Consider the following 9,704-nt stretch of genomic DNA (forward strand, 5'->3'; position numbering starts at 1 on the left):
GTTATTTTTTACTGCTTCACGCACTCTAGCCAACTGACGCTTTCACTCTAACTTTGAAGAAAAAGTGATTTGCACTCCTCCTTTGAGTGCTCACAGTTTGAAAAGTTTACATGTTATGTAAAAACAGTTCCTATCTTTTTGAGAGAGCAGAAGTTTTCCTCCGTTTTATAGTTTGAATCACATTTCTACGTGCAGGTATGAGAGAGCTGGGTGAATCAGAAAAAAGGTGCAATTTTGTAGAAAAAAGGTGGGTTTCTAAAGAAAATTCCAATGCATTCCTAATGCATTATTTATTCCCAGTTTTTTGGGAATAACTTTGGGAAAAATTGGAATTTTTTACACCAAAAGTCATAGCACCCCTTGCGGGATCAAGACACACGTTTTGATGTGTATATTACCGGGGTTTTCTCAAAGCTGCGGGACGAGTTACGTGCCGAAATTTGGCGGAAGAATAATAAACCCGAAACAGAAGATTAATAGATGCCTAAGGGCTCCGCGCCGAGGCACTCCTCTCAGCTATTCTAGCTGTAGAGGAGTGCCTCGGAGCTGAGCACCCGTGGCACTAATTAGTGTAATATGATATCAACTGCACTAATAAAACATACATGCACACTGATAACTGGCAGATTAAATAGGATGAGTGTAGCTGTAACTTACCGGTCACAACCCAGCACTACTCTGAGATGGCGGGGAGAACTCTGACGTCATTTCCTCTTCTAAACGATTCCATTTCACAAAATTTATATGTAAACCAATCTCATACATTTTAACTGATTGAATCTTACTTGTTCCACAGCTGGCCATATTTAAACCATGTACATACGTTTTAACAAAAAAATATGCTTATTTGAATAAAATGAAATAGATGCAAATACTTAATAAGAAATTATGCCATGATTCATTTTTTTGAGTGTACAAGGCAGGCGATGCCCCTGAAAAGCCCCCAGGGGATAAAACAGTCGTGATCAATTCACACATTGCTCCAAGCTGAAAACTTTGCTCAAAGCAAACCTCAAAGTCCCGGCTCAAAGCCCGGCTCTTAAGCTTTGTAAACTCTTAGCTCTAAGCTGCTAGCCACAAACTCATGGCTCTTAGCCATTTTTGCACTTGATCGTTTTGTCCACGTCCTTTATTCTTTCTTTGCTATGTGCTTCAAGTAACATTCATTTTGTTTACATGCACAATCTTTTATTTTTAAAGCCAAGTCAAGACCAACTGAACCAAAACAACAGAAGTGCCTCACAGTAAATTAGTAACTTTTAATTATCATCAAGTTTTCCTTTTTGAAGATTTTATCTATAAGTTATCCAGCCAAAGTGCCTTAGAGTTTATTTCACATCAACCCGCAAGAGACGCCAGCACATCTGCACGACCGCCTGCAGGCAAGCCTACCAGAAATCAAGAGAGCCCGAGACAGAAAGTCCCCTGGCAAACTCCACCAGAGCTGAATCACTGAGACACCAGCAGAATACGTCACCATGATAATGGGACACGGCCTCCAGGAGAATTCACCTAGATCCCACCTCTCCAGGATTACCATGGCAACCACAGCCACCTGGGTTCCAGCCAAGGGTCCTCAGCTACAGCGCAACTCACAGTAGGCCGATACTAACACTCTGCTCATGACTGGGTTGATGTCGAAATATAGTAATATTTAATCATCAAATCTCATTTGTGTTGATCCTTGCCTCTGGTGATCCAGACTGGAGATCCATTGAACTGAGAAGTCATTGCTTCTGATATGAGATTGATAAATGTATCAATTAAGTAATTCATTGTTGTCCTCCCAGAGGACTGGTGCCCCATTTCAACGAGAGCAAATTCTAAATTATGGCGTTAACGCTACAAAGAGTATATATGAAAACTGGGTTTGGGGTGTACAGTATGTGGCTAATCTGCAGTCTGCACATCCAACAATATATCTGTTTTTTCAACTGACTTACTGGTAATTTTATGGCCTATGTGGTGGATAAAGCAGCTCAAATCCCCTAAAAGTGTCATCTATTCAGATTCTTTGGCTGCCTTGTTGTGTAAGAAAGTATTTAATCATTAAGCTGTGTACACTGATCAGAATACTTTATTGATACCAAGGGGTAAATTAGTTAAATGCACTGTAATTCAGATGCAATGTAATTTTCCACCACTCCTACTATATGAGGACCTGAAATTGGATAATGTAGTCATTCCTTTTTTTAATTTTAAATTTACATATCATGTTTAGCTTCTGTGTAGGGTTTGATGAAAACCGATCTAAAACCAGTTTTCGACAAACTGAAAATGGGAACAAGCATATCAGTTTTCTATGAACTCATAACAAGCACATCTATCTCTTAATTTAACTCATCACAATAGATGAATGGATCACTTCTCTCAAACGCTATCATGTTGTGATTTGCTATAAATGGTCATGCAAAATTATGTTCGGAGTCAGACCTTGATTACACCTCTGGTGCAAAAGCTCTGTCCTTTCAGCTAAAATAAAATTTTCTCTGCAAACTCTATTTGTTACTTCTGAATAAAAAACAACTTTTTTCACCAGTTCATTTATTCAGTTCTATTGCTCCAGGAGTTTTTGTGCTGTGTGTTCAGGATAGAGAACTTGGGATGTCATGTAGGCGCTTTCTGTGGACACCTGGGCACTCTGGAGTTAAGGGAAATTAATTTTCTCTGCACAGGAATAATGTAAATCTCCCCTCTGTCGCCAAGTGCTTGCTCTTTGTGGGAACCTTTTGGGTTTCTCTCTATGATCAAGTAAGGTCTCGACCTCAACCTGTAAAGTGCCTTGAGATAATATATATTATGATGAATGGTTTAGCATTTACAAGGAAAAATTAGAGTTTCAGTGGCAAAAAGAGTGGGAAGAAGAACAAAAGGGGTTGACATTATTTCTCTTTGCAGCCATCCTTTAAAAGAAAGAGAATGTTGATAAACTCTTGTAGAAGGGATGATGTTATCTTAACTAGACTGAGACTGGGGCACTGTGATCTAGCTAGCTATTTGAAAGAAATGGCCAAACATTCAGAAGGTCTCTGTCAGTGTGGAAATTTGGAGACAGCCCAACATGTTGTATTGGTATAGAGCAGTCTAGAATTTCTTCATTCAACTTGCCTATATTTAAAAAATATAGGACAAACAGGTATTCCTGGTCTGTGGAGGGCAGCATTACGCTTTTTAGTGTACAACCTGTCGGAAATTCAGAAGAAGAAGAAGAAGAAAAAAAAAAAAAAAAAAAGGAAAAAAAAAGAAGAGAAGAAAAGAAAGTGCGCCGCGGTAGAAAGCTGAGGGACATGACCAGTACAGAAGGTGCTCTTCAGTCAAGCAAGACTCAGCGTCACATTAAGAACTTAACAGGTCAGTTTTTGTTAAGAAAAAATGTTTCTTTACAGTTGACGCCAAGTTAAATGTCCGTTACTGTTAAAGTTTCTAAACGGAAAGAAACAGAACTCATTTTATGTATGGTTTGGCCCGGGGGCATTGTGTTCTGTCGTGTTGTAACAGATCTTTTTCATTGCAAGGTGAAATAGGTTGGTTAATGGTTCTGTTTTTAACATTGGAAAAAATGTGACTGTCACAGAAACGATACTAAACGACATTTTATTTAAAACCGAAGTAGCAGTTTTTTACGAAAAAATTCAGAAAACTCCTTGTCGGAGATTTAAAGCGTGTCATATTGTGTTTCTCACACCATGCTGGTGTTTTTGAGCATTTCACTTCAACCAAACCTGCTCCCAACCATACACGCTGTGTTGCTCCTCTTTTAACCAGAGGCCAGGAGGGTGTGTTATCCTGTTGGGTAGATTTCAACACTGCAGTTTGCTGCTGGATCAACACTCAAAGTGTTGCTTTGACTTTGTCAAATAAAAATATTTTTAAACCCGTTTCTCAAGCTACAAATGGCATATGCTTTTTTTTGTTTCATACATGCTAAAATTAGTACATCATTTGTGTACGGAAAAACAATATATTGGAAACAAACATCAATATGGAACTGATAAGATTTAAAATTATGGTTCATGTTGTACAAATGTCATTTCTGGCTACCATCTTCTACCAGCTTGGGAAGCAAGTTAAAAATCTTCCTTTGAGCAGTCAAGTCAGTCAGGGGTGTGTTTTTTCATCCAGATGGTTAAAATACTCTTTGGGGTTTATGGAACTAACTTGAGGTCAACAGGAAGTGTTTGGATTTGATTTCTTGTGCTAACAACTCTCTGGATTTTTCAAATAATGTTGGGAACCATGCAGGTAATCAGATGCTTTGCTCTGTGAGTCCTGGAAATTACATTTATAATTCACAATGCTCAAAGGTGTGTCTATTTCACAGGTATGTGTCCTGTCACATGTAGGATTTTTTGTTTGAAAGGTTTTGTTACTAGCACAGATACAATATCTAAAATCGTTTTTTTGATTGCTCAAATATAGCAAATTTCTGATTGTTAAATACTTGCTAATCTTCAAATTATGTTTTTCATTGAACAAAAGAAGCCAAAATTCTTGAATTTCACATGTTTAAAAACAAGTGATTGAAAAAGAATATTTCCTAAATAAAAAAATTCCAAAGAAGTCAGGACTAAATGATCTTGTGATTTAACAGTTTGTCAATTGATTCACTGATCGACATACAGGAGATCAACAACAATTCTGATCGTGGGTTTTTTTATGTAATAGTACAGATTATTCTAGACAAACTGACCTTAAATAACAAATCCACAGTAAGGCAATTAACAAGCGAAAATACCAAACATTTACTGATAGCTGCATCTCAGTTTAGAGGATTTGCTTGTTTTCTAGTAAGAAGTTGAGCATCTTTGACTTTTAGACTGTTGGTCAGACAAAAGAAGACATTTGAACATCACCTTGGGCTCTTAAAAAATCTCATGAGCATTTTAAATTTTTATGGTACACACTAAATGATTGACTCAATGAAATAATAGTAATTAGTTTTACAGGAACAGTTCAGACTGTGCCAAAACAGAATAGAGTAATTTGAGACATAGCCCTCATAGTTGTCAGTGATGTAAAGTAAAATGATAAATCATTTTGTCTCTGTGTCACCACAACATAGTATTATGCAACACAACTGTGGTTTAGGTGGTATTAGAAAATAAATAAATAAGTAGACATTGAAGAGTGCTTCTGATTCTCTCTCCTTTGTTGACATACATTTTATTGGCCTCTGAGGGAATTCATATCACCAGCTACATTGCTTGTCTTCACTGCAGGAGGCTACAGTTTTAAACTGCATGAAGCACTTGACTTTTCCCTCCTGTTTAACATATTCGGAAAAAACTGCAGCCAGACCTCTTAAGTTGGATAGTAAACAGTGTTTTGTAAACATATCAGTGAACTGTGGTCAAACAGCCTGTGCATGTTTCTCTGGCACATTCCGAGAGAGAGAGAGAGAGAGAGAACCAGTCTGTTCAGGTCTCAGCCCTGTCTGAAATGACATCACATAGATATGCATGTGATAGTACAGATTGTTCTAGACAACACTAAAAACAAATCCATGATACAATCTGAAATCTGGCTAGTTCAGGTTGTACATGTAGATATGGAATGCTTGTTCATTTGCCTTGTCTCCTGGCTCCTCAGGTGACCCATACATTGTTCTGGCTGTCTTAATTAACTTATTTTTGTTCAGACGAGCAAGGAGGTTTCCTGGAGGTGTTAGTGAGTATACTGTACATGAGACCGTCTTTTGAGGAAGGATGGCTTCCGTCCCATTCTCATGAACGCGACATCTCATTTACGTGGCATCTCAGTAACGCCTTGAGGGAATTTCTTTAGATTTAGCGACATTCACTTGGATTCCAGGATGAGCTGACTAGATTTTGGTGGTCTAAGGTCAAGGTCACTGTGACCTCACAGAACACAATTTTGGCCCCTTGAATGTGATGTCTCCAGACCACCTTGAGGTAATTTCGTTAGATCTGGCAAAAGATGATTTGTCAAAGAGGCACACTTTTTGCCATAACTCACTTGTACGCTAATTATGACACAATTTAAGACAAATGTCAAATAGGATAAAATGATGAAATTATGACGTTTAATATCCAAAAATTCGCAAAGGTCAACTTGACTGTGACATCATAATGTTCTGCAAAAACACTTCTTGCCATTACTCAATGCTGTAACAGGAAGGGGAGATTGTGACCATATTTCCTGCAATTTGGCTGGTTGCTAAAGGCAAACAACGAGGCAGTGATTCTAGTTTGCTAGATTCTGTTATTTCACCTTTTATCTTAGTGTGTGTGTGTGTGTGTGTGTGTGTGTGGTAAGGACAGGAGAATTTTGTGAAAGTGAATACTCTTAATCATGTAATAGACAGACTCTGCTCCATGAAGCACACCGCATTTAGCTTCTTTTGGGGTAAGATTGACAGGACATTGGGGGGGGGGGGGGGGGCTTCAGACCTGAAGCCATTCTAGTTAGGAGATGGGAACAGCTTTCCTTTGTAGCTGCCAGAGAGCACTGAAACCAGGATGCTTAGTGACGGATAGGTTTCTCCACTGTATTTCTGCCTTGCTAATACTCTTCCAACAGAGCCTCTAAAATGACCTATTCATGGCAGAAAAAAAACTGATTGCACTATTTGTAATGTCTTTACATCCACACCATGAGCTGTCGTTTTATGGTTCAGCAATCATGATGTATCGGCATCTCTCCTCTTTTTGCTCTCCTTCTCTTCATTCATCTCTGCACCATTTCCTCTTCAGTATACCCTGGTTCAAACTTATATGCTACAATAGTCCCATAGAAACTTCTTGTGACAACATTATTGCAATGTTTCCCTCACTTAAACTTGGGCTGGGTGCCCATATATGTTAACGGCTACCCAAGTATATTTGGTGACCCATTTTAGCATTTCTTAAAATCTTTATAAAGATCTGTAACTTACTATTTTGCATCGTTGCTTCATTGTAGAGCTGTGCCCACTTCTTGACCCTTGCTCTCGCTCTCTCACACAAACACATTGACAACAGAACCATATGTCATAGTCAGACTTTCCATTGGGAGAACAGGGAGAAATCCCACCGCATCTGTGGGCTAGTGGGATGTCAAAAAAAATCTATTAAAGGAATAGTTTGGGTTATTTGATGTGGGGTTGTATGAAGTAGTCACGAATAGTCAGTAGATTCAGATCAGCATGATATCAGTTAGGAAAGATGTGCGAGAGAGAGATATGTGTTGCTGTGCACAGGGCCAGCAGAAAAAAGTGTTTTAGACACTTTTAAAACACCCACGAAACAATCCAATATCCATTGAAATGTACATTTCATGTAGAATATTTTCAGCGGTTTATCTTCTTGTGAAAACAGCACTTTGTTATGGCACTAAATTTTTTCAATTGCTGAACACACAAGCGCACCTACAGAGCGCACTGTTTTGACTAATACTATAGATAGAAAAAGAACTGTGCAGAGGGTTAGGGTTAGACCTACCACTCATAGTGCCAAAAGTTTAGGGCTTCTAAAGTAATTGGACGGATACACATGAAGTCGAACAGAATCATCATATTTAACATTTCTTGTAAAATCCTTTGCAGTCAAGGACTTGCTGAAGTCTGCGACCCATAGACATCACCAGGTGCTTTCTATCTCCCCTAGGGGTACTTGTGGCCTTCATTGCAGCTGCCATTAGCTTTTGCTTGTTTTGGGATCTCTTTGACTTGAGTCTGGTCTTCAAGTGGAATACATGTTAGGTCTGACTGAGATCAGACGACTTACACGGCCAGTCAAGGATAATCTACCTCGTCACCCTAATGATAAAATTTTGTCCAATGAGTTTTAAAGCTGATGCTTTGATTTGGCTGAATCTGAGTGGACAGAGTGCTCCTGTATTGTTGAAGCATGTTGTTGCTTCAGTCAGCAGTGAAATCATCAATAAATGCAAATGTGCCAGTTCCACTGCCTAAGCCATAACAGAAACTCACCATGTTTGACAGGTGAGGTCATGTTGCTGTTCCTTTTTTTTTTTTTTTAATCCGCAAAGTCATGCCACCAGTACAACCCCGCCAGTAGTGATGGATATCGAAACCCAATATAAATGGGCCCCAGCCCTCAATCAGTTCAAACAAGGTGGACTACAGCTTGTATGGAAAACAGGGCGAAAATGACAATTAAATACCTGCCAACGATGAGGCATTTACAGCATCCAGTTGCGCAAAGAGCATGTTGTAAAAAGAACACTTTTTATTTCTCTGCTGCTTGGACGTAAACCAGGGATGCCATGGTTACGGCCCGATTGAACATCACATCCGGCCCGTGGGTTGATATGGGAGAGCTTTTTTTTTTTCTTTTTTTAAATTTAATGTTTTATTTTTTACAAACACCAAAAATGTGAATTAAATCAGATAATTTCATTAGGTAAAAATGTGTTATGAACGAATAAAATAGGTTACATACTTTATTAATCCTGCGGAGCTGCCTGGTGTGACTTTGAGCATGGAGCCCCCCTCCTCCCCTCGTGCGCGGACGATATAGCCTACCAGTGAAGGAGACAACGCCCATCCCTAAGCTTAAATTGCTTGCACAAAACTTTTGATCAGCACTCAGCATTTGTTTATTGTTGTTGTTCATTAGTGCCACGGGTGCTCAGCTCCGAGGCACTCCTCTACAGCTAGTATAGCTGAGAGGAGTGCCTCGGCGCGGAGCCCTTAGGCATCTATTAATCTTCTGTTTCTGGTTTATTATTCTTCCGCCAAATTTCGGCACGTAACTCGTCCCGCAGCTTTGAGAAAACCCCGGTAATATACACATCAAAACGTGTGTCTTGATCCCGCAAGGGTTGCTATGACTTTTGGTGTTAAAATTCCAATTTTTCCCAAAGTTATTCCCAAAAAACTGGGAATAAATAATGCATTAGAAATGCATTGGAATTTTCTTTAGAAACCCACCTTTTTTTTTTTTTTTGACAAAATTGCACCTTTTTTCTGAGTCACCCAGCTCTCTCATACCTGCACGTAGAAATGTGATAGAAATGTGATTGCTGCCGAGTCCGGCAGCAATACCTGTCTCACTCTCATTGACACCTAATGTAATCGTCTTTTTTTTTCCAAAAGAATCTCACTCTGTCTACGCACTGAGCTTCCTCACTTATTTTAAGGAATATCTGAATAAAATAGAGACTGTAGAAACTTCTGGCTTCAGTGTCTGGCACGGTCTTTTCGGTTTATGAAAAGAAGTAACGGTTTTCTCATAATTTGCAGTTGTTTGAAGCCATGTAGAAGCCAAATTCTGGGCAGATTTTCACATTGCTATGGCAACGGCAGCTCCTGACCTGTGTGTGTGTGTGTGTGTGCGTGCGTGCGCCTAGCAACCAGATAACCAACTCTCCAAGCTCCGCTATCTTTACATTAGCTGCATGTTAGGTCTTAAATTACATTTAGTTAGGTCTTAAATATGTAAGTCCATTTACTGCTTCCTTCGTTGGTTTTTTTTTGTTTTGTTAAAAGAGTGAATGAAGTTGTGACGGTCTCCGCTGAGACAGAGGAGAGGAGAAGCTAGTAGCCCTCTCTCGCTGTCACTTCTAGTCGCGTTGCTCTCCTCCCCAGTAATGTTAAATTTAGCACAGAAAAAAACATAATAGTGGTAATTTAAATAGCGGTTCATGGGATTTATTAACCCTCAGGGGTCCCTCTGTCCTTTTTTGGACATTTTCTTCACTTTTCTTTTTTGATTTGCTGATCATTTTGGCTGTGTTACAGC

At 39.2% G+C, this 9,704-nt stretch overlaps 1 protein-coding gene across 1 annotated transcript in view; it reads left to right on the forward strand.

Moving 5' to 3' along the window:
- Positions 1–3,245: 3,245 nt before the first annotated feature.
- Positions 3,246–9,704, forward strand: part of LOC111663412 (oxysterol-binding protein-related protein 7-like) — a 29,697-nt gene continuing 23,238 nt past the window's right edge. Inside the window, exon 1 of the mRNA XM_023417579.2 lies at positions 3,246–3,351. The gene's annotated coding sequence lies outside the window, so the exon portion shown is untranslated. The remainder of the gene's footprint in view (positions 3,352–9,704) is intronic.

Source organism: Seriola lalandi, unplaced genomic scaffold (assembly GCF_002814215.2).
Source record: "Seriola lalandi dorsalis isolate HSWRI2012SDOR001 ecotype SW California unplaced genomic scaffold, Sedor1 jcf7180002054576, whole genome shotgun sequence".
Lineage (NCBI taxonomy): Eukaryota > Metazoa > Chordata > Actinopteri > Carangiformes > Carangidae > Seriola > Seriola lalandi.